General features: G+C 37.8%; 1 protein-coding gene across 1 annotated transcript in view; it reads right to left on the reverse strand.

The window, feature by feature from the left end:
* The window catches only part of LOC134214321 (5-hydroxytryptamine receptor 2A-like), a 388,716-nt gene that overhangs the window by 278,866 nt on the left and 86,220 nt on the right, over nt 1-23,630 (reverse strand). The window contains exon 2 of the mRNA XM_062693724.1: nt 23,255-23,284. The gene's annotated coding sequence lies outside the window, so the exon portion shown is untranslated. The remainder of the gene's footprint in view (nt 1-23,254; nt 23,285-23,630) is intronic.

Raw genomic sequence — 23,630 nt, forward strand, 5'->3', positions numbered from 1 at the left:
TCGGAGATAATAATGACAAAGATCCGAAAAATTTTGTCAGCAACAAAAAAGAAGACAATCTTGTTGCTAGCTTTTCATCCCGTTATTTTGCATTATTTCTTGAGCGAATTTCGGTTTTATGCTATCATAGTTTCTGGTTTTATGGAAATAATCGAGAATCGAGCAATGATTACAATATTAGCATCGTATTTTCAGAAATATCAGAGCATGCAAGGCAAATGATTCTTGTCATATTGTGTTCGGGTTCTGATAAAGGTTTGTCGCTAGGTGCGTTTGTCAGTAACAAACTCTGTTGATGACAAATAGTATATTGTTAGGCGTTGCTCGAATATTGATTCCCTGATCATGATGCATGCTGCACGTCCCCATTGAAGGGTGTCCACAGTTAAATTACATTATTTTCATGTATTTTAATGTTCGATAACTTTTCGCCTCCCGTATCAATTATAACGAAATAGTGGATAAAATAGCCACAGCGAGTGTTATTTATACTGCGTGAATATATTTGTACAATTTAGAGTAGTTTCAAATTTCCAATCGAAGGAACACCAAGTATGCCATTATGCCAGATTTATTTGGCATTACCAGATAAAAAAGAAACTCTCCAAAATGCCAGTCTTGTGACACAATTTCAGACAGATTTTTGAAAATAATTCTAATCTAATCAAACACAACCGAGCCAGTGCAAAGAAAGCATCCTGGAAGGTCATTGAGTTACATGACGCCCAATAGTTTTTCTTGTCAATATTGAGGTTTACGGCATAGCAGTAATCTTCTTCTTCGATTTTTTCCTTTATTTAAGTGATTTTATCTTCTATATACATTAAAATAAATTTCTGTCTGTCTGAACCTCATAGATTCGGAAACTGCTGAACCGATCGGCGTCAAAATTTGTATGCAGGGGTTTTTGGGGCCGTAGAAGATTCTTAAGATGGTTTGAGACCCTCCCCGCTCTAGAAGGGAGGGCGCCCACACAAATGAAACCCAAATTTCCGCATGACTCGAGAATTAATCAAGCAAATGGATCCAAATCTGACATGTGGAGGTTGTAGAAGGAAAGATATATTTCTGTGGTAGTTTGAAACTCCTACCCTTTCGGAAAGGGGGACTCCTTAACAAATGGACCAGAAATGTCCTAACTTATCAGAGAATAAATCAATTTTAGGCGAAACCAAGTTCGTTGGGTCTGCTAGTAAGACATAAACATTAAAGCGGCCAGGCACACTGCATTTTGTTTGCCGCAGAGATGATTCTTCGAGATGTATCGTCTTAAAGTATTCACTTTAACATGATACATATCGCGAATCTACCATTCGCACCGCGTTCTTTTCAAGTTCTTATTTTGGTAGTTGTATATTGTGGCAGTCAGGAATATTTTAAATAATTTTGTATATAGTTTTTACAAATAAGGTAGATTGTAAGAAGTTCCCTCTTTCAATCGCCAATTAATGTACATAATTTTTCCCTAGACACAGGCGAGCGGGCATTTACTAATAAGCCAAGCTCTCCAAAGTCGAGCCCATTTGTTTTTCGGATAAGGTGAGAGAGGGAAAGCAGCACAACTTTCGGCTCAGATTATCCATCGTACCACTAAGGTAACGATCATATACGAATGGAATCGGGAAATGACGTATTTCGATTGTGTCCGAGCCCACCTTCCTTGATCTGAGGATTCACGGGCTCAATAATTTCGTCCGTGATCATCGAATAAGTTGGAAGTGTCCGCGTTTGTCCGTTATTATTGCGATTGTTCTAAACAATTAGGCAGAAAGTGTGCGTTCAGATTTTGTTTGCGACAGTAGGCAGAGAGAACCTATAGCAAAGCAAACTATCGCACCCAAGCGCGACGCCAAACCCCCCCCCCCTAACGGACGGAATATTCCTGGCGATCGCCAACCAGCCAGAAGAGGACCAATCCGTCACCATATCGGCCCGGGAAGGCAAGGGGACCTCCACGTGGACGAGATCCACCGCCGACAAGCAACCGCCATCACGTTTCGTCGGCTTCATTGAGAATCGATCACCGGCCGTTAACAAGCAGGGAGCGTCGATCCCACCGGCAGGTCATCCACTGGGTCAGTAAGCCCAAACAAACTGGTGAGTCAGCAAACCCCATTTTGATTGGCGTTTTTTGTGCCAGTCACTGAGACGAACAAACGAAAACAAACCTCCTGATTACTTTTGTGTCTTTAATAGAAATTAAGTCAATACATATGTTACTCCTAATAAAATGTTTATGTGTCTCCCTAGCGAAATCTATTAATTAATGGTGTCTAACGTCACAGCGCGATAATGTTTGTTAGTTTTCGAGTCCCGTCCTCTTTGCGAGATTGACCGTGGGTTGTTTATGTTACTTCCAGCTCATTGATGGTTGTTGGTGAGAGGAGAGAGTACCAATGATGAGAGGCTTGTAGTTAGAGTGTATTAGGTTCTGGAGGGCTCTCACCGACTCTTTGAGTGTACACGGAAGAAATAAACTACCCAATAGTGAGTTTAATTCACCCAACCTCAAACATCCGTACGGGAAGCCAAAATTGAGTAAGTAGGGTCGAAGTAGTTTGCCTTTACTCCCATGTTGAAAAAGTACCAAACGGAAAATTTATTTACCCAAATGTAAGTTTAATTCACTCAATTCCGAACTCAGGTAATAAAACTCAAAATTGGCTTCCCGTATTGAACTGGCATCGTTGGATTGTTTGGCTCTTTTGTTTTTGACAACAAAAGAAAGAGTGGATGAAAGAGAAGAGAAAAAATAACACAAAAGTAAGTTTAATAATACTCAATTTTGGGTACTTTTTTTCTTCCGTGTATGGTGTGGCTGTACGGTATAGAGGGAAGATAGGGTGGACCCGATTTGGTACTTTTCGTTGTTGCTGGCTGGACCGATCCATAAATCCTTATCGGGAAAATTAAAATGGACTCGCCTTGAGAGAGTCTCATCCGGGCCTGGGTGCTGCGGATAGAGCCGTTTTCCTGCTCTCAAGCGAGTAGATAGATATTTTGAAATCACTCCCATAAGCAAAATTATTTTGCAGTTGCTTGGTTGTCAAACATTTCCCGCTCTTCGAATTTCTCTTTCCATGCTGCATGAGGGCGCACAAATGAGCAAGACTCTACATGACTTTACGATGGTTTACATACATTCCTGCTCCAACCAGCTGCTGAATCTCGTGAAATTTCGTAACGAGTGCTTTTTAGTTGCATCCCTACTAAGTTTCCACTCGAAATATAATGTGAAAATATTTGTTACAAAGAATACAAAACACAAACTTAGTTTATTTTTATTTTTTCCCCAAATAATAACAATACTTCTCAATACAAGATCTAAAACGAACATAACCACAATCTTCAATGTTTGGCTCCGGCACAATTGAAAAGTTTGGCTTCAGTTTGACAACTAAATCGATTCTATTCGCACCACCCAGATCCGGGCAAATTAATTTGGGCCAAGGTCTTCTTAATGGAGTGGCGCTTAAGCCACTTGCTTTTTGGTACGGATCGCTCCGTGCCGGCTGCAATATACATATGTCGTGAAATGAATAACAATATGATAAGAAATGAAATGATATTTGATATATATTCGTAGAAAGTAACATCAACTAGGAGCCGAAGTTAAGTCGGGATGTACATCTCTTGAAGAAGAAGCTGGATATTATGTAAAGAATTTAATTATTATTAAGAATGTTATAAGTATCACATAGCAGGGGCCAGGGCATCTTCTGCATAAAGGTCACATGGCAGGAAGTGAAGCTTTCCTTCCTGGTGCTGTTTGATGGTGGACTATGGGAATGTTAATTTATGAAAATAATAAATAATAGAATAAGAAATTAAAAACATAAAATTATGATGTAATAAAAGAACAAAAATTTCTATATGTAGATACAAAAATATGAATACATAAAGACAAACAAGCATGAAAAAACGAACATATTAAAAAATTCAGAAATATGGAAATATAAAAAGAGATATAAAAGTATAAAATTATGAATATATGACAATATGAATATGTGAAAAAAAGAATATATAAAAATATGAAAACACAAAAATATGGAAATAAAAAAATATATAAAGATATGAAAATATGAAAATATTAAAATATAAAAATATGGAAATGAGATAATCAAAATATGAAAGAATAAAAATATAAATGAGGATGAAAAATTGAAATTATTAAAAAAAATAGTTGAAGTTATAACAATATGAAAATACGATAACATGAAAAAAGAACAAACAATACTAAAGATTGAAAATATGAAAATTTGTGGTTTGAAAATATAAAAGTATGAAAATATGAAAATATACGCTGCCCATGGTCGCATATTTGTTACACTCGCATTTTTGGTCATTTTGTAAAAATGCTGTAAATCGTTCAGAAAACTCAATTTACTGCATCTAATCCCACAACAGTAAAATTGGCGTTACTATATTGCTTATCTGTAGTAAACTGGAAATGATTAAGTTTGTGGGGAGGATTGTCAAAAAATTTACAAAATCAACCAAAATGCAAATGCAATCATGGGCAGTACAGGTATAAAAATATGAAAATGTGAAAGTATGAACATATGAAAATATAAAAGCATCATAATGTGAGTATGTAAAGTAAAAAATATAAAAGTAGAAGAATACATAAACATAAACTTACGATTACACATTTTTGTCATCATTCATGAGGTGGTGGCGTTTTGGTCGCAGTCATGAATTCACTGGAAAGTGAAAGTGCGTCTTTAGCCAACTCGGTTGAACTGGAACAAATCGCAGTCCACATTAAGTCGAAGCCTCGTTCACTTTTCGTTATTGCTGTGTATCTTCCGCCAAACTCTAGTATGCAGTTATACGTTGCTCATGCGAATTCTGTACGTTTCATAGCAGACAATTCCTCTGAGTCTGATATAGTTCTATCGCTTGGTGACTGTAACCTTCCATCTTTGCTCTAGAATTTCGATGTCGATATCAACGGGTACGTCCCTTCCAACGTTTCCACTGACACCGAGCTGAACTTCACGGAAGCAATGTTTACCAATGCCTTGAGACAAATTGACCATGTTGTAAACATAAATTGAAAACTTCTCGATTTGATATTCACAACTTTCCCTGTGATCGTTGATATAATTGAGATAACTTCTCCGTTACTGCCTATTGATATCCACCATAAACCAATCATCGTACTACTTGACGAGAATGTCATGCCAGCATTACCTGACGACGTAGTCTGTTTTATATATGACTATTCGGCATGCAACTTCGATCTGATTAATTTTTGACGACATCGATTGGATACCATTTCTGCGGTCTGATACAGTGGACGGAATGCAATTGACCCTCTGCGAACTTTCCTTTGAAGTTATCAACACACACGTTCCTCGGAAGAAGCGTGCCTCAAAGTCTTTTTTTAATCAACCTTGGTTGACTCCTGAACTACGTAACCTTCGCAACAATCTCCGCATGCTGCGTAGACGATACTTCGTAACAAAGAACGTTTCTGACAGGGACAGACTTCGTAATTTCTAGCTGGAATAAAAAGCACACTGCCCACGAAAACTATGTGCACAACGTTCAAGCTTATGTGAAGGAGAATCCTGCCCGTTTCTGGAACTACATCAAAAAGAGGAAGAATGACAGAGGTGAGCCAGCCAAGGGCTGAAAACCTCTTAAATAAAGACGATAATAATAAGGAAGAATGACAACGGCATCCCCAGTTTGGTGAAATTTATTGGAACTAGGTACTTCAAGAACAAGCAATGAAGCAGCTAACCTTTTTGCTGCCTACTTCGAAAGTGTTTTCCTCAGAGTGTCTCCTGTCCGTCGCCAGAATTGTTTTGGTCACATACCTTCCTACAACATCAGCTTGCCATGCTTTCAGTTTTCTCCTGATGAGATTCGAATGGCTCTGGATGATCTGGACACATCTAAAAGTCCAGGAACAAACCATATTTCTCCTGCATTTTTTTTTAAAAATTGCGCCACCACGTTAGCGACCCCAATTGCTGCAGTGTTCAACCGCTCGCTCCAGACTGTTTCCAATTGCTTGGAAAACTGCGTCCAAAATACCGATCCATAAATCTGGAAGCCGAAATTGCATAACCAACTATCGGGGAGTATCCATCCTCTGCTGTTCAAACAAGATTTTCGAAAAGATGATCCACGCACGATTGTATAGAGCCGCTGCACCGATTATCTCGAGCTGCCAGCATCGATTTATGAAAAACCGATCAGCAACAACAAATTTGATATGTTACGTGTCAACCATATCTCGAGAGCTTGAAGCCAAGCGACAAGTTGATTCCATATATTGTTGTGCGTGGCCTCCGTTTTGAACCGTTTGCATTTAGTTTTGGATTCCGGAAGGCTTGTCCTAAAACGGATAGATGGATTCTTATGTAAGTTTATGCATCTACCAACAGGATGAGGGGTAACTTCCACACACCTCAAAGAAAGGGTAGAGCTTTCAATCCAAACTACTTTAGAGCAGTGGGTATTTACAAATAATACACATCAGTGACATCTATCAACAGTTGTGGCTTCCTCGTATGACAATAGATAACCCCGCCTTTCAAGTTATATAAACAAAGTCAATATGTACATAAGTTACCTAAACATAAATTCGCTACTGAACTAAATGACGACCAAAGGCGAACTCGCGGCATGCTCAAAATTCATTTCATGTGAACTGTTTCAGTCTTTTCACATATTATGTTAATGTTCACATCAAAAGCACATACTTTCCGGCTGCTTTGCTCTCGACACTGTCCCACAGACTCACAAAGTTTGGAATGTGTTTATTTGCCGTTTGACCGTTCCCAACTCCCGAACATACCACAGTCAGTGATGAAAACGGTCGCCATAATCTCAGCAGGTGGAAAATCCTCCCGTCCACTTTTTGACGGGGTGGATTTGGTGGGCCAAGCAGCGGAGCATACCACACATAATCAAATAAAACTTCACTCTTGCTCTTTCACCGAGGCACCACTCAGTGCGAAGACAAAATAAGGATCAAGGTCAAAACCGAGTGGTCGGATTGTGTATGGATACTCTACTCGGCCACCCCGCGCTACCATCACGCACCGGGCATCGTCAGACTGTACCAAAAAATGTCGAGTGAAACCCGGAGCAAGCGAACGAGAGTCACAACAAGCCGCAAAAATTTGATTTATTTCGAAAAGCACAGCACCCAGTTCACCTTTTTGCTGAGTGAATTTCACTCCGCATTTCACCTTCATCACTACCACCGAACCCTTGCCAACATACGTACCTAGGTGTAGCTATTACATACGAGATTTCTAGCAGGAAATATCTGTCCAATAATCCAGCGGAAATGCTATACTTTTCCGTCAACATTAAACAAATTTTGAAGATTTTCGAAACTGTTACAACAGTTTGATATTGCTTCGGAAATATTCCAATGTTAAATCCACTAAATAACATTAACAAATTGTTCAACACTTTTGAGAGAAGTTGGGCGATGTCAAACAATTTCAAATTAATTCACCTAGTAGTGGTACTGCCTTCCTTAGCCGTGTGGTAAGATGCGCAGCTACGAAGTAAGACCATGCTGAAGTCGGCTGGGTTCGATTCCCGGTTTGGTTGAGGAAATTTTCGGATTGGAGATTCTCTCGACTTCCTTGAGCATAAAAGTATCATCGTGTCAGCCTCATGATATACGGATGCAAAAGTGGTAATTTGGCTTAGAAACCTAGCGGTTAATAACTGTGGAAGTTCCTAATGGACATTGGACATTAAGCTGCAAGACGGCAATGTCTCAATGGGGAATGTAATGCAAATAAGAAGAACTGGTACTGCCTTGAAATAAAGGAAAGACATCATCTTTTTCGGTTTGATATACCGTTTCTTCTCTTTCGCCATAATAGTAAAATAGTTTCTAGGGTAAGACGGTATAATGCGCCCCACCTGGCCAAAACGCCCCCCCTTTGATTTCTAGAAAACTATAACTAATTAAGGGTCAAAATCAGTTGGTACCTATAAATATTTGTAAACCCATCATACCATGTGGATGTGGAAGTTTTTTTTTATTACACAATGAAAATAATAGCAAAATACAAAAAGTTACAGGTTTGATGTAACTTTTCAAGTTTGTTTGCTCAACATTCTGGAGCGACTCTAGCATACTGTTCGCAAAACTTGCACTGGAACACTCAGTTGGGCAACAAAATAAATTTTCTCAGTGGTTAATATGATATAAAATTGCTTCCATCTTCAAAAATATAACGATTTTCGAAAACATGTTTCACTGGCCAAAACGCCCCAGTTTAGGCAGGACGATATGCCCTTACCAACTGGACACAAGGGCAGCGTGACTGCAGCAGTAGCTTTCAAATTGTATGGAAAATATTGAAATGTAATTCACACCTGCTTAAATGGACCTATGTTGTTTTTTTAATGTCAAGGGCACGAGGATTTGTAACCTTTTTATTATGGGATTGATAAAATACTAATAAAGGACTATGAACCGTCTTTGGTTAAGGTGGGGCGTATTGCCCAAGCACTTTTTGAAATTAATTTTTTCACCACTTTTCAAAAAAGCTTTATTACATGTTATCTGTAATATTTTTATATGAATACTAACGGGCAATGCATTTGCGACTTCCTAGACTACCAAATAACACAAAGTTTGCATAAATTGTGTTGAAAAGTAAAAAGTTATCAAGGAGTTGCCTTAGGGGGGGCATATTATACCGTCTTACCCTACATGTTTTGCTGCTTTTTCACTTCAGAACCAATAAAACTGATGTAAACAACAACAACAAGAAAACAAGAATCAAACAAAGACAACCTGTTTTGAACATACAACGATTTTTAATATCAATCCAGGTCACAGAATCAATGTTAATAGATAAGAGTGATAGTCATAAGAGATCTTCGACGAATTCCACTTTTTGGAATAAAAGTGATAAACAAAGAGCGGACGAAAAGGACACTCCCTTTGCGACTCGGCCCTTATTCCACAGAGTGAGCTAGACTTTTCATTAACCCACTTGTCATGGGACGAGTTTGTACTATTCCATTCAATTCCACCACTTGATTATAATGTTACAGTTACGTAATTCGGTCTCAACAAGTAAGACCATTTTCAATGTCTCGTACTCGACACGACTTTTTGACGTGATATGGCATAATATTTACAAGATACGTCGGAAGCAATCAAATCCTTTCATTTTTAATGATTTATTCCACCGTTTAACAACTCAGTTTCCAATACAGTCTCGCTCGGATATCATTCAATATAATTCTCATCAAACTAAAAATCCAACAATTGTCCCAGTTAAAGCTACTAGAATAGCCATCCTACGCCAATGTCAAGAGGGATTTGACGGGCTTTTTATACTTCCAGATTTCCAGTTTTTATTCCCCGCCGTAACAAATGTCACATAAAATTGTCAAAACGCGCCGTTAGCTGCTGACTGAACTTTGGGCTCCGTGGGACCGAGAAGCTGAACCTTCTTCAACTTGTGGACGGTCGGTCGTAGGACGGAGCACTCTTAGTCTGCAGATGTGCCGAGCGAAATAGCAAACGACAGGCAACGGGGAAACTGGGATTTGGTTTTGGCAAAACGACAGGCGAATGGGTGGAAAAGTTTATCGCATAGATTCGTCTATTATGGAGCTAATAGAACAACGTGATTGATGAAAAATGGCCAGGACTTTTAGTGCCTATGCGACAAGAGTAATACAGTTTCACGACTGTTGTATGCATTCGAAAGGGTTGACATACGATAACACTATTTATTTTTCAATCATATTCTTTCAAGGCGATGAAGTTAGTTGCAATGTTATTACCAAACCAAAGTAGTTAAATGTATGATTCTCGATTTACGGTAATGATTTCTGTCAAGCGTCTTCATTACGATGCATTATGGATGATAGTTTACATCTATTATGTTGAACTAAGCATATGCGGTATTTCGAAAAATTTCGTTTCAGGTGGTTCGAAACGAAATTCCGCGGAATTTCGCGGAATTTGAGCATGGCGAAATCTGATTTCTTCATTTCGTTTCGTTTCGTAATATTACAAAAATTTCGCTAGAAAAAACTAGTTTCTAACGAAATTTAACGGAATTCCGCGAAATTTCGAAACAAATATAAACTTAAACCATACTTTATATGATCAAAAATTTTGGCTGCGCCGCTGAACTATATCGTAAAGTTGTTTTCAAAACTTTAGGTTATACATTTTTGTCTATTAACGCTTACTACATAACCCCATTCTTAGTCGACAAATACGTATGTAGTTTTCTTCTATAAAACGTCTTCAGTGTTTTCATGATTCAAATTTAAATTTTGTGATATTTTTTTACTATTTGCACAATATGAATGCGGAATCGATTGTGAGACGGCAGTGAGTGAAAAAAATCTACCTTGCGTAGCAGAAATTTGTTCAACCCAGCCAGCTAATCTGCCGTAATCTGAAAAAGTGACGTATACGCCATTTTCCAAAAATGGTGTTAACGAGTACTACTCATCGAGCTCTTTAACAGAAAAATGGAAAACATGCATGTTGTAAAATGGCTATTACGTCACTTTTCCAGATTACGGCAGTAATGTGGGAGAACGTGAAGTGATAAAACTAATGTCTGCACTGAAGAGCACAAAATTATTTAGTGCGGAATCGATCGTGTTTTAGAAGCTTATTAAACGAAGCCCATTGATCTTGCGTTAGATTGATTTGAAACACAATTTTCGTCTCCTATTTTTTGAAAATAACTTCGATAACAATAAATAATTAGTCGCTTACCTAGGGGCTTCACATGAATTACCTTTTCAACCTTCTCCCAGAGCATTCCTCGGTCTCTTATAACAATGAATGGTTAACTAATTTTCCGCTCCTAATCCTAAATTAACTGTAAGGACATGACCACCATCGTTATGTAATATGTAAGGAACATTACAGATTTTTGGAATTTCTAGATCGTCGCATGGAATTTGCAAAAAGATCCAGAACGAGTTGAAAGATCATTTATGTAAATTGATGAAAGCTCTTTACTTATGATTGCTTTCAGCTGATACTGACAATAACAGCTGTTCTCATATGCTAAGGACAGACAGACAATACCTCAGTTCGTCGAGCTGATTGTATATAAGACTATGGATCTGTGAAATTCAATCTGAAATACATATCTTTATGCATTTTAGAAAGGTGCACAGGATTCTTCTAGTGAGCAAATGTAGGGGAAGAAGCCCCAAAACGGCCCCCCCACCGGGGCAAATCGACTTTCGGGTATTCACTTATATCTACCATGTTTGAGAAAGCCTTAAAAAACTAGACGTGAAATTGTGTAGGTTAGGCGAAAAAAGTTTCAAAATAATCGATAGGAATGTAGGAAAAACTGAAAATTTCCACATTTTGATGAAACATCTAACATGTCGGCGAGGCAAAACGCCCTATGTGCAACTAACCTACAATGTACTACGCGCCTCCACGCACTGTCCATACCAGAATGATGATTCGCCAACGCGTGGTAAGTTCCATAAGAGCTGTTGACTAAAAGGTGTTTTGCCTCATGAGTTTTCCGGCAACGAAATATTACCGCTTTTTTTAAATGTAAATATCAATATGATTGAAATATTTTCTAATTTTAATATGGCATCAGCTAACTATATTGTTTAACTGTTGCGTGAGGTAGAAACACCCATGAAAATCGTTTTAGCTAAGGCATAAAGGCAGTCTATGCTTAGCTAAGGCATATTGCCCCTCCTTCCCCTATGCTATATGGACAGGAAAGGTATTCTACCAGGATTTGCGTAACAAATGTTTCATGTACGGAGCGGAAGGTCACCGGAAGGATGCGTGTCCATAAAGGAAAAAAATGAACGTGGGCAACGGAAATCGTATTCAGGTGTCGTTATCGGATTTGATACAGCAACCCGTCAAAGATCATCGGATGCAGCGTAGAACGGCGTAATTGAAGTGGCTGAGGAAGAAGTGGTTGGATTGGATACCAATTCAACTGAACGGATGGAACAATTTAAAATTCCCGATTTAATGGTGGAACGCGAAAAACTAGCAGAAACTATGACATTCAAGAATAATACAGATCGGATCTGGTTCGTGAAGAAGGGAATCATGGGCTACACGGACTCCTAAAAAAATGAGAGAATAAAAAGAGGATAAAAAGCAACTAGCGCAGTCTATGAGTCAGCAACGGGATCGTTTGGTTACTGAAGGATCAATGGACCGATCCCCACCAAAGAAAACCTCACGCAGAAATGTTTCTGAAACTTCTTCGGAATGATTGATTCTATTATTTCTAATGTTTTCGGCTCTGTAGAGTTTATTATTAAACATCTGACCCTCATAAATAAACAGATTGGTAAAAAAAAGTGTTCTATATATATGTAGACGAAGAATAAGAAGGAATAAGTTTTGGCTGTTACGCCCTGTTCAAATGCTGGGCTAGTAATATCAATTCTTTATCTGCGTATACGCTTGGCAGATGTGGATACAAAACTGAGTATCCCACTAAATAAAAAAAAACAAATCTAAGCATCAATTTCCTAATTTTGACTTAGCACGATACTATATAACCAGGCTGACAAGACAATATGAAGTATGCTTCAGCATAATTACATAATTCTTAAGTGAACTAAGGTTTTAAACGAAATTTGAATCCGTATATGAAAAATCCCACAATTTCTATATTTTTATGTACTTACTGATATGAAACTGATATAAAATTGATCAGATTCAGGAGCACATGCTCCACGATGAATTCCTTTGAAAGTGGCGCAAATGCTGGGGTATTGCCTTATCTCCAATGTTATATGCGGCGAGAATTCGGCGATTCATCACAGACTGCCTCTTCTGTTATTATAACTCTAAAAATAGTTATTTGTCTTCGGAAAAGTGAAATCAGAACTGCGTAAAACTATTTTAATAAAAATTCCGAGGAAAAAAATTCAAATTTCGTTTCGCTTCGAAAAATTTCGAAATAAATGAACCTTGATTTCGTATCGTTTCGAAGTCTCGAAAGTAAATCTATATTTCGTTTCGCTTCGATCCGAATTTAAATAGACATTTGAAATTTCGTTTCGTTTCGTTTCGTTAGGAAAAAGTGTGTTATCGCATACCCCTATGTTGAACCTAACCAGTTAAGGTACTTTCTCGACAAAACATTCTAAAATCGATAGCAGATTACAATTGTAAACTTTTGTATATCCGTACTAGTACATAGCAAGCCTTTCTCCGCCCAATCTCAAAAACAACGAATTCAGAATTATTTTTTGATTGAATTTCATCGTAATCCCTGAAACTAATTCGAACTACATTTGACTGTCATTTTAAGAGCATGAGCCTTAGTGCAATAGCCTGATGCTTCCTTATCTGGTCAATGACTGCTCCGTGGTTTGCATCGTTTGGTTGTCCACGTCTTAAAATCCTGCGAAGAAAAAATAGAGCAATCTCCGGAAGCTCTGGTCCCTTCACCACAAATCATCGTCGTCCTAATTGGCATATTTTCCTCTGACATATTTCTATCCCTACCCTATCAAAATAACTATCATGATTTATGTTCTCCGGAGAATCGTAAAATACTTTTTTTCCCGTTTCCTTTTCTTACCAAGTTTTCCCATACTTATTTGGTACCATCAACGTTGTTCAATGTTCTTCGAATACATTTTTACTTGGCTTTGGCAAGTTAAATCTAAAAGGGAGCATCAACAAGGCCACGAGGACGTGCGGCAGCAGAAAATAGGGTATCGAATTGCGGTCAAATATCACAGCGAATTATGGCGAAGGTTAACCATGACGGGATTCAAGGAAAGAAATATATTTGTAGCTGTAAAGTTATTTTGAACTAAGTATATTTGTAATTGATGCCTTTTTCAGCCTATTACGGTAAAATGCGCGACTACAAAACAAAGTTGGAAATTTTCTCGACTTCCCTGAGCATAAATGTATCATCGTGTTAGCTTTATGATATACGAATGCAAAAACAATACTTTGGCACAGAAACCTCACAATTAACAACTGTGGAAGTGCCTAATTAACACTGCATTGAACACAGCTGCGAGTAAGGTTATGTGATAACACACTTTTTCTTGGCGAAACGAAACGAAACAAAATATAAATCTATTTCCGTGATCTCGAAACAATGCGAAATTTAAGTCCCATTTGATTCGAAATTTGACGAAACGAAACGAATATTTTTTTTCGGCGGAATTTTTTTTGTATACAATTTAAAAAAAAAATAAGGTCAATAATTGATCTGCGACCAACAGTATTCTAGTAACAAAAAAACAGTCTATGTAAAAAAAACGCAGAGTTTTTGTTTTTAGACCATTTTGCACTTCTATGTAAAACAATATTAAATATGTACAATGTACAAATTTGAGCTCATTTGGATTAAAACTGATTTAGCACAAGCCGTTTCAAGTTTGCATGCAAATTAGTATGGGGAAATTTATTTTTTCATTATACAGTTAATGACGTTTCCCCATTAAGCGCAGGCTAAAAGAAAACCTACATAGCTAAAGGGAATACTCAACAGCTTTCACCCAACGAAAATCGCATGTTGATTAATCACCCCAATAATTAGTAAACGATTTTAAGACAGGTTGCGAATCTTTAGTCATGATCGTTAAACTTCTTTGAGGGCATCACTGAAATGTGCAGTACAACATATTGGCCTGCATTTGTGTGTGCTATCTTTCGCGCCATGAGCAGCAATGTTGCCTGTTGATGAGTTATGCAATTAGCTCCAGAAAACCACGGTATAGATTAAATTCGATTACTAATTATTGGGGCGATTAATTAACATGCGATTTTCGTTGGGTGAAAGCTGTTGAGCATTCCTTTTAGCTGTGTAGGTTTTCTTTTAACCTGCGCTTAATGGGGAAGCGTCATTAACAGTATAATGAAAAAATAAATTTCCCCATACTAATTTGCATGCAAACTTAAAACGGCTTGTGCTAAATCAGTTTTAATCCAAATGAGCTCAAATTTTCAGAGGACACTCACAACATGGTAAAGAATCAGATGAGCACTGTGGAGCAAAATCGATTTTTGAACCACCCTAATGTACATTGTACATTATCACCACCACCCTGGCATTTGGAGCAACTTCAAAGAAATTTAAATGCCTGCGAATTTGGTCATTTTTATATAAGGTTTTGATAAATTCCTATCACGATGTGCTTCTTGTCGTGGGTGTGTACAGAAATTGAAAGTGTGAGATTTTTCCTATTCGGGTTCGGGAGCTGTTTCAAAATCATCAGATGAATCATTTTATTTCCTTTTTTTTCATCTGGTGGGTTTCTTTTTTATATTATCAGCGATTTACATTAGCATTAGCGTTGTTACGGTGTAATTCGTAAATTGGACACTAGTCATACTCATTTTTTACTTTCGAATAGAATAGAATGCTCTCAGAAATCAAGAAGGGGAGTGGTCCTTGATTCCAGTCTTAGACAAAAATAACAAAAGCATGAGGATTACTACTCCTGGCCACGCCCATCTTCACCGTAACTAGGGAGAGGAAGGATGTGTTGATGTAGTACTTACTCAACGAGAGGCCACCGACTTAGCGACACCCTCATAAGTACCACGAAGTTGAATAATAAGGAAGGTATTCGTTGGGTCGGGATTTGCCTGTAGCTGGCAATATAACCGTGGTAGATCTTACCCCGTAACACACCACGTAAAGGTGTCTACCCAGCGTTACGGGTCATATTATCAGCGATTTCCAGGCGTGAACGCAAACAAATAAATGAGGAATACTCTGCACTATACAAAATCTCATGAAGATATGATCGGATTGTGATCGGAAAGTTTTCATGGCATTAGTTCGTCAGTTTGAAGGTAATCCAAGAATTCCCTGTATTAAAGACTTTATGATCTATTCGCGTAACGAAAGATCTGTTTTCTCTTTTTAGAATTGAAACTTGTGCTCAGTGATCATTCAAACCAAATTATATATACTTTGAATGTATGTTCTATTCCGGGCCATCCAAGAATTTTAAGAATTTGAGTATATATCGCAAATCGAACGACCAAATCCGAACAGATATTTTTTAACTAGAAATTTAAATTGAAGCAGACTGATTGACTAAACTTCCATTGTAAATAGTGAAATGCATACCTTATGGGAAGCGATGCCTACGACTTTTATTTCGCTTAGCTTAGTTTATTAATCACAATTTGCAATTAAAATACACTTACTTTTGATGCAATCATGTTCTTCACGCTTACAAATGGCGTCAGAAACTCCGCGTTTGGTGGGTGGCGATTTGTTTTGCCTACGGAGGTCCTTCGTAGCTTAGTTGGTTAGAGCACCAGTCTAGCGTACTGAGGGTCGTGGGCTCGAGTCCTATCAAAGAGAAAGTGGTTACCTCCAATACATTTTCAAATCAAAATCTTCCACATGATATACATATTCACATCTGAGTTTTCAGAGCATTGTAAATTTTAATTTATGTTGTTTTAATTTCAAAGCCTACTTTCCATCTCATTGGCCTAAAAGCTTACTGTCAAGTATATGAACTGGATAAGATAAATAAGATCTAAATAATTACTTTAAATCCCCTTTAATTTATTGACATCTCTAGCGAAATGTCTTCCATCTTCATTCTTTTTCCTACCTTCTTCTTTCTTCCTTTTTTATTCTTCTCTCTCCTTTCATCAATATTCCTTATTTCTTTAATTCTTTGAATTAGTGCTAAGGGAGCAACTGGTAGGCCTGAAACCAGCTACCCTCAGGTCCAACCAAGGGACCTCCCAAAGCCAACTGAAAAAAAAAGTTCAGAACAAATAACAAAGCAAATTAAAACTGCACACTTGAAAAATACATGAAAAATATGTGAAAAGGTGAAAGCAGGACAAAAACATAGATCACGGTTGTCTTCCACGGTTCCTTCTTTCTTCTTCCGTTATATTCCTTAATTGTTCCTTCTTCTTTCCTCTATCTTTCTTTTCACTCATTCCTCTTCTCGTTTTTGTTCATTCTTCGTTCTCCTTTTTCTTCTCCCTTGTTCCTTCTCCTTTCTGCCTTCTTTCTTTGTCGTTCTTAATTCTTCTTTCTTCCTTCTTCCTAACAAACATTGAAAGCTGATAAAAAGCTTATTACATTAAAAATATGCTTCTTCATCTAAAAAAACTAGCTTATTCACCTTAAATTGCTTGTTGGGTTCCTTCTCCTACTTTATTCTTCCATCTTATTTGTTCCATCCAGGGCTGACAATAGTCATTCTCGTCGTATGAAGAAAGGGAAAAAAATTAGTCTTCGTCATAACATTGCACGATGCAACACCTATTCGTTTTCTTCGCGCCGCATGCGTACCACGACGATAGTCGCGCAACCAAAAGTTATGACGGTTTTCGTCGTCACTTCTTCACACAATTGATTGTACGTCATTATAGACGGACTGGTTAAAACATAATGGCGTCTCAAATAAACAAATAGTAAGAACTTAGGTAACATAAATGTATAGATAACATGCAAAACGCTTTCATACGTCACTTCAAACTCATTATTACAAAGGATTAACAAAAATCTTCGCATGGCAGCTGCCTTTTGAAGAATAACGATATGAAGTCTTCGTTCTTCGATGTCGTCATGACGATTTGGTTACACGACGAAAGCTAATGTCGTGTGCGTCATTGACGATGTGTGGAGTAGCAATGAAGACACTGCACCTCGTCGCTACTGTGGCATTTCGTGCTATGACGATGACTATTGTCAGCCCTGGTTCCATCTACCTTATTCTTTCTTCCTTTTCTCTTGTCCCTTCTGCCTTATTATTTCTTCCTTTCCCTTCGTCCTGTTTTTCTTCTTCATCTGTATTATATCTCATCACACAATTCTCACTTCTAAACATCTCGTTCCTCACTTTCCAATAAACATGTCTCACATCTCAGTTTTTGCTTCTGATTTTCTTACTACTCATTCCATACTTCTCACTTCATCTTGCACATCCTACTTCTCATTAATCGCCAAAATTTAATGGGTTGGGGACAGAAGGTCGAAAGACAAAAGGTCGAAGGGACAAGTAAACACAAAAGGTCGAAGTAAAAACAAAAAAAGTAATAAAATATGAACAATGATAAATGCAGAATAAGACATTCACACTTCATAGTGAAAAGTGAAAAAAGAGAAATGAAAATTAAAAAATGATAAGTAGCACGTCAATAGTGATTAGCAAATAAAATATAAGTTTACAATAAGATGCAACTAATCCCAGCATGTTTGAGTTCTTCACGAATAGTTTCATTGGCTTGAACAAAAGTATGGCGTAAAAACCCACTAAAAATCGGTCAACAAATATTTGATTGATACTATCTACAACTTGATAAAAAGACATAGAACTCCTTGGATTTGTTGTAGAATGGTTTGAAAACTCTAAAAAAATCCGAATTTTTGTTTGTTGTCCCTACAAAATATCATTTTTTGGCAAAACAAATCCGAGGGGAATGTGGTAGACTCTATTTGAGTAATTCTCGCTGAGACCGGGCCACTAGTTGCACGACGTTCTTTAAATGCCTAAATTTATGTTCATTCGAAAGCTTTCTGCAAAGAAAGATTGACCCACCGTTAGTTATACGCGAAATCCCTCTTATGGACCCCTCGATTTTTGTCAATTCTTGACTCACCAAAATTGTCATAACTCCAACATTTCTTAACCGATCTTGAAGATCAGCATGTCTATGGGTAGAGGAAGAGTGTGTCCTCATTCTTCAATTTGCAATAATTAAAACGGAATTTGGTCGCCATCTTGAATTCGTTTTTGAAAACTTTTTTTTCAACTAGGTTTGCAACGACCGATATTGAATATTTTTTATACATAGATGAAAAGCTTAGCTTATATGGAGGACGAGCTCGGTGGTCTAGTAGCTACCGCTTCTGCCTTATAAGCAGGAGGTCGTAGCAGGATTTTTGTACATACGAAATTTCAATGTTTTTTATTTCGATGAAAAAACTACATAAAACAATGTTTAAATGTGTTTATTAGCGAAAAAATTGTTCAGTGCAATAAGAATATGAGTTAAATTACTGAACCAAGTGGTAAAACTAGCAAATTATCCTCGTTTTATGATTGAATTCAATGCAAGTCCTTAACGTGTTTATTTTACCACCTGTTTCCCTACTATACACATGTGGAAGTATTGGCTTGAGAAATGGATTGCGAGTGATTTGACTATGCGTCCAATTTGGGAATCTCGAGCTCGTTCAGTAGCCGCTAGGCTGCGAAGGCCGACGGAGGTTCTTCGTAGCTTAGTTGATTAAAGCACCAGTCTAGCGTACTGTAGGGTCATGGGTTCGAGTCCCATCGAAGGGAAAGTGGTTACCTCCAATACATTTTCCAAATCAATATCTTCCACATAACGTACATATTCACATATGAGTTTTCAAAAGATTGTAAATTAACGTCCAAGTCGGGTGGTTTAATCCCCGGAAATAGGCAATTAACTTTGATTGAACAGGCTCAAAAGTTTTGAGCATAACGGAGCCGAATTTAGGTAATTTTATTAAATATTTAAAGAATTTTGGTATTGGTGATTACAAAGCTAAACTAGAGTTACTTTTGATTGACCTTAAAAAAAATTGGTAAATCGTGCATAGCTTTTGATAGATAAAATATAAACCTGAGATTTTTGGACACAAAGCACAATATAAGCTAAGCATTCCATATATGTATTAATATTCAAAATCGGTGGTTGCGAAACTAGCGGAAAATAGCAGGCGGGTGCCAAGCTGTCAAATGTTTGTTGCCTCCTATCAAGCGAATGCCGACGGCACTAACACTACTCCGTAGTCTATGAAAAATAAACACTGCAGTGAGTGAGAATGTTCTGAAACGCACAAAGTTTGGATAATGCCAGAAACAACTGTTTCTGCTCAGCACAGAGTTTCTTCTACCAACATAATATTTTAATTATTTATCAGTCATATTTCGCATAAGGAATAAAGTGAAAACACTACATTTTAACGGATTTGGTGTGTTTTTGTTCGTTGCAATCTTTAATTTAATAGGTACTTTCGACACCACTCTCTCTTGTACAAACGGTAAAAAATACACATTTTCACAAATACCACCACAATTTATGATAGTATAAGAGCATTTTGACATTGGAGTATAAATTTATGCGCCAAATAAGAGGGTACTGTCATACTTGCCTAACTCCATATGAAAAAAAATCCGTTGTCGCCCCTCTGGAAAATAGTTTTCAGAAAAAAATCCAAGATGGCGGCCAAATACATTATGCCTGTCTCCATTTTTATTATTGCAAACTGAGGTCATAGTCTTCTTCTTTCCAACTATATGCTGATCTCTAAGATCGGTTGAAACAAGTTGAAGTTATGACCAGGGTTGAAATATGTCAAAGTCAGTGCAGTGAAATCTGAAATCTGAAAAACTCAGCATATTCTACGGTCAATCTCATCGCCACCGTCGTGAGTGCGACTGTAGGGCAGCCAAAAAATCATTCCAGCACCAACCATTCAATTAAGCATTCAACCCAACACAAGTTGCTCTGACAGGCTGCTCAGTTCGTGCGTTACCGCATGAATGTGAGTGGCCCATTTAAACGCATGGTGATTTTTTGTCATTTGCTGGGTGAATGCGTACATGCTACTGTGGTGAATTTCATATTCGTGGCGCACTGGGTGATGTGAGTTCTGTTGTTTACTTTTCTCATTCTTCGGGAATGTGAGATTGATTTCAAAGAAGGAAGAAAATAAAAAAATGAAATAAAAAAACGTCACCTTTATCCAGTGCTGCCGAATATTTACAAGCCTGGTTATGACAGTTTTGGCGAGTCAAGAACTGACAAAAATCGAAGGGTCCATCTTTCTGAAGAATTTAACACAGATCCCTAATACCTTTACTCTCCTAAAGCTTTTGAATGAACATAAATTAGGTTATTTTTAAGAACCTCGTGCAAATAGTGGCCCGGTCTCAGCGATAATTACTAGTTTTTTTTTATTTGATCGCCCTAAAATATGTCACTATTTTTTGTTAATTCTTGTATTCTTCAAATATCTTTCTCACATTTCATTTCATTACTATGTTTGAAAACTTGAAAATCTCTCCAGCAATTTGTCAATTTAATTGAAACTCAAGATTGTTTACGATAAACTATTGAAAATGTCAATTCTTGTCAATTCCAGCATCAATCAATCCCGTTCGTGTATTCCCAACACGGACATCAGATTAATGTAAGTTACGGGCCTTCTGGCCCTCCGCAAGATTTTATTTGTGTATAAAAGAAGCTGTACCTGTCATGCGTGAGTTGGTTAGGGATGAATGATCTTCTGTGTTAATATCCATCAAAAACAAAACAGCAGCAGCAGGGCGCGAGACATTCACCACACGTGCGCCGAACCGGACCAGACCGGAACTAAACAAAACGAAGCTAGAGAAACCGGAGGCATGGCATCAACGCACCGGCGGCAAGGCAGCGAAAAGAAGACAACGACGATGATGGTTGTTGCAATAGCAACAGTAGCGGAAGTAACAGCAGCAAGGCCAGAAGAACATCATCAAGATCGACAACAGCCGAAGCGAAAACCACAGAGGAAGCTTACATCTTACATTTCGACCAGCTGAACCCTCCCGTCTGACGCACTACAATACGATCACCAGCCAGCCAAGATGCAGACCAGCGGCCGACTGAACCAGCCAAACACGAACGACAACGAAAGGTACACCAAAATGGTTCTTTTCAGAACCACGGCCAGTTTGTGATTGGGAGAACGCATTACTGAGAAAAGCTCCATTCTTTTCAAGACCATCTTTCTATGCAAGAGAAAGCTGATTCGGGAAGAATTTTTTTTTAAAGTACGCAAAAAAATCGCATTGTGACGGCAGAAAGATCAATCGCAACGATGGCCTTATGTTGTCCAACGTCTACCTTGCTACCTTGTACACAACCCTTCTGATTTTTTCTCTCATTGCTTTAACATCACATTCAAAATTGCAAATGAGAGTAAATGGCCAACCAGCGGATGGCAGATTATAATACTGTTATGTATTGAAACCTTGCAAAATATGTCTTGTCTTGTCTTGTCTTGTCTTAGCACATGCACAGCCAGTATTGAAAAGCATCCTGGAAATGTCGGTTGTATTCCCGAGCATTTTCTTGGCTGCATTAATATTTGCAGCATATCATAAATATGACACAAGTATTAAAACGGCCAGGCCCACCGTGCAGGCTTGAATTTGGGAGATAATTCATAACTCCTCGGTAATCAGATTATTTAGTGATAAATAACATGATCAACGAAGCGTTTTGAATCCACAAAAGGAAGAAACGGGGACAGCCGTACCAACCGTTTCACATGCAGGGGGTATTAAAACCTTGCAAAATATGTATAAAAAAAAATCAATTCGCAAAATTTGGAAGATTTTAGTACAACAATTTTTGTGTTGAAAGCTTACAATTTTGTATTTGTGTAAAACAGTATATAAAAATCTAAATATCTAACATTTTTCGTATAAAACCCTTACAGAATTGTTTATGTCAAGATTCTATACAAAAATTGTCAGATTTGTTTTATGGGAGTACATTGTACATTGCACATAACTGTCCAACGAACTTAAGAAATCCCAGAAAACATGGTACAAATATGCGGCAGCATATGACAAGAGACATTTACAAAGTATTCAATAAATAGCCTTTCAGTAGAGGCTAACTATTTTCCAAAATTAGCCTGTTGTATTGAAATCAACAATCCTTTGCAAGAGATGCTAATCAAAATATCACACATGTCAAACATGAATACAACCCAATCGGAAATAAATTAGTCTTCAATAATGAGGAGAAGATAAATACCAGTTGCCCGACGGTCGGACACAACTCCGACCGAACCATGCATGTCACCAAACAACAGCCGTTCGTTGGAAATAATGTGAATGACGAATGGCAACTAAGTGCAACTATTTTATTCACCCAACTTTGGAACATAGAACACAAAAAAAGGAGATGAAAGCAACGCCATGACTGGTGGAAAGCACCAAAGGAATTCACAATTCTGTTCCAGTTGGAGATTTTTTCTTGCTTTTGTAGATACGTGGCACGTGTTGGACAGAAACGATGAAATGGGGGATGCATTTTTCGCCGCTTCTATCGAGCTGGAATGAGTTATGAAAAACTTTTCAACGAGAATTTCTGCCGTTCACTGGATTTCTGGGGTAGTAGCTGGAAATTTGATTTGGAAATCCGATTGCGTTTCATTTTGGTAAAGTCTTTTTCAAATAGGTACGCCCAGCTTCTTGAAGCTGTGAAGAACGTGCGACAACAGTTGCTTACCTTATGCAATACTGCAAAGTTTAACCGAATCTGGAATGAGAAGTGAAAATGAAGTTGTTAAATAGGCTTACGGTTTTGTGATTGGATAATCTATAATATAATGAAATTTCTGCCTGAATCTTCTCACTTGTCATTTACGAAACACTATTTCATTTAGTAATTATTCGACGATTTGCACAGATTCGTTGACGCGAGTTATTTGATGTCAACCATGCCCAGAAGCCCACCAAAACTGTCCGCCCACATATTTATCGAATCAACCACAAACTCCCTAATTCGCTTATGGTCACGCCAAATCACTTTTTCCCCATGTCACGCCGCAACTTAACTTTCATCTCCCGCTCAAATGACAGATTGAGTTTCCTAATTAGGTACT

The sequence above is a fragment of the Armigeres subalbatus genome, chromosome 2, assembly GCF_024139115.2.
Source record: "Armigeres subalbatus isolate Guangzhou_Male chromosome 2, GZ_Asu_2, whole genome shotgun sequence".
Lineage (NCBI taxonomy): Eukaryota > Metazoa > Arthropoda > Insecta > Diptera > Culicidae > Armigeres > Armigeres subalbatus.